This window comes from Eleutherodactylus coqui, unplaced genomic scaffold (genome assembly GCF_035609145.1).
Source record: "Eleutherodactylus coqui strain aEleCoq1 unplaced genomic scaffold, aEleCoq1.hap1 HAP1_SCAFFOLD_19, whole genome shotgun sequence".
Taxonomy (NCBI): domain Eukaryota; kingdom Metazoa; phylum Chordata; class Amphibia; order Anura; family Eleutherodactylidae; genus Eleutherodactylus; species Eleutherodactylus coqui.
In genome coordinates, this window is record NW_027102012.1 from 536,781 (window position 1) to 539,820 (window position 3,040).

Below are 3,040 nucleotides of genomic sequence, written 5' to 3' on the forward strand. Positions count from 1 at the left end.
GTTCCTCTTAATACATTTATCTCATCGAGTCAGCTCATAGTTTACTTTGATCAGAGTATAAGGCAACAGTTTAAGTAACTAGGCTCCTAAGTGTTTATGGGACTTTGTGTTTCGTATTACAAATTTGTATGGTTTGTTAATAAAGGTTAAGTTTTATTAGATACTTCGTATTATAGTCTTGATAACTGCGGTATAAGTATGAAGGTCTTGAAGTGATGATTTAGGAAACACCTCTGCTAGTGAAATCTATCAAAATAAGCTTACCCACCTGCACCTGTGTATTTTAGAATGAGGTTCTCATCATCAAATTTCCGTCCATAGATGGATTTTCCGCCTGTGCCATTGTGATTGGTGAAGTCACCTCCCTGACACATGAATTGAGGGATAACTCTATGGAAGCTGCTTCCTTTGCAGCCAAAGCCCTTGTCATGTGTACAGAGGAAGCGAAAGTCTTCTGCAAATTAAAAAAACAAAAACATAAAAACACAAATGTGGACATTCTTACGTACAAATCAATTAGCTCAATTTATTGAATGAAAGCATTGTGCCGAGATGGCATCCCCTCTTCATATTAAGGCTCATGAATGTCAAAAGACAAGGTTCACTGGCCGGAACAAACCAGTCATGTGAAAGTCCATCCTGTAATACCACATTTTCCCTGCAGTGGAAATATCTCACTAGCAGCCGCTTTCCCTCGCATTACCAGCTTTTAATGGGGGTGACAAGAGTTGAGCCTGAGGAAATCATCATTTTGAATGGGATTGTGCATGTTGGCATAACCTCTTTTAACCCCTTCTCGCCACATGACTTAAGGTTACATCTTTGCAGGCTGGTACTTAAGGCAACATGACGAAACCTTACGTCATATGGAACTCGCGGGATCTGAAGAGATCCTGCGGTATCCGGCAGCGGGCGCCAGCTATTACTGATAGTAGGGGTGCATTGGGACAGCGACCCATGCTGTTAACCCCATACACGCTGCAATCTTTGTAGATCGAGGTTTATAAAGGGTTCACAGAGGGAGCTCACTCCCTGTGATGTCATTGGATCCCCCCCCGCCCCGATTTAATCGAGGAGAGCCGACGAGTTGCCATGGCAACATGACGTTAGCTACAGGCGTCCTGCTTTGCCATTGCCTATGATCGCTTTAACCAGCGATAAGGCATTGCAGGACAGAAGTCCTGCAATGCCTTACCACAGCGATCATAGCTGCAATGGATCAAGTTCCTGAGGACCTAAATAGTGTAAAAAAACTAAATAGTGTAAAACGAAAAACATTAAAAAATAGAAAAAAAAACCCACAACCCCCTATTTATATGAAAAAACGTAAGAAACAAAAACGCACGTGTGGTATCATTGTGTCCGTAACGATCTGTGCTATAATTTGAGCACAGTAATCCTGTGCAGCAAAAACTGTTGAAAATAAGAAAAAAAGATTAAAGGGGTTGTCCCGCGCCGAAACGGGTTTTTTTTTTTCAAAACAAACCCCCCCCCCCCCCCCCGTTTGGCGCGAGACAACCCCGATGCAGGGACTTAAAAAACAACAGCACAGCGCTTACCTGAATCCCCGCGCTCCAGTGACTTCTATACTTACCGGTTGAAGATGGCCGCCGGGATCTTCTTCCTCCGTGGACCGCAGCTCTTCTGTGCGGTCCATTGCCGATTCCAGCCTCCTGATTGGCTGGAATCGGCACGTGACAGGGCGGAGCTACACGGAGCCCCATTGAGAAGAGAAGACCCGGACTGCGCAAGCGCGTCTAATTTGGCCATTAGACGGCGAAAATTAGACGGCTCCATGGAAACGAGGACGCTAGCAACGGAGCAGGTAAGTGAAAAACTTTTTATAACTTCTGTATGGCTCATAATTAATGCACAATGTACATTACAAAGTGCATTATTATGGCCATACAGAAGTGTATAGACCCACTTGCTGCCGCGGGACAACCCCTTTAAAGGCTTATTTATTCATTTTACCTTCAAAAAGACGCAATAAAAGCGATCCAAAAAGCTATATGTACCCTAAAATGGGAAAAATAAAAGCTACTGCTCGTGACGCAAAACAACAATACCTCACATAGCTGCGACAATGGAACGATTGAAAAATAATTATAATTTCCAAAAGAAAAGAGTGTCTATTGTGCAAAAGTGGAAAAATCTAAAAAATTATGTTTTTGTTACAGTTGTAATCGTACCGACCGCTGAAAAAATGTATTGTGTCATTTATGACTTGCTCCACTCCAATCCATACTAAATGCAGCAGCTAGGCCCATTTCTCTATCCAGTCATTACTCAGACGCCTCTGCATTATGCCAGTCGCTGCATTGGCTGCCCATCCACTGCAGAACTAAATTTAAACTCCTCTACCTCACTCACAAAGCTCTGCATGGCGCTGCACCAGCATACATCGCCTCTCTTCTGTCAGTACACCACCCAGCCTGCTCACTCCGATCGGCTAACACACTCAGACTAAACACCCCTGTAGTACGAACCTCACATGCTCGCCTACAGGACTTCACCAGAGCAGCACCCATCCTCTGGAACGCTCTACCCCAAGGTAATTAAAATGGATGTACTGCCCCGTTTCCTGTATCTTTGTCAAACAATTCCCATTGGGCTCCCAAGAACATACCTGAAAAAAATCCGATCTCTAATCTCCAACTTTGTTTGGAAAGGACGCAAACCGCGCCTGAGATACTCATTGCTAAAGAGGAGAAAAGAGAAGGGGGGCCTGGGCCTACCGGACTTCTCCCTCTACCAAAAAGCTAACATAGCAAACTGCGTACTTGACATCCTCAAAAAGCAGAAACTCAAAGCTATGGGTGGATATAGACCACACAGGCGAAACAGATGGCCTATACAGAGCTCCCTGGATTCTGCCAAAATGGATCAAGTCTATACCCAAATCTCCCCCTTCAGCCTCCAACTATTTAAGGCATGGGCGAGTTTCGCCCCTCAATATAGGCTGGTTACAGCCCCAGGCCCCCTAACTCTGCTCTTAGCAAATCCCCTCTTTGAAGCTACTACAAATCAGAAGGGCCTT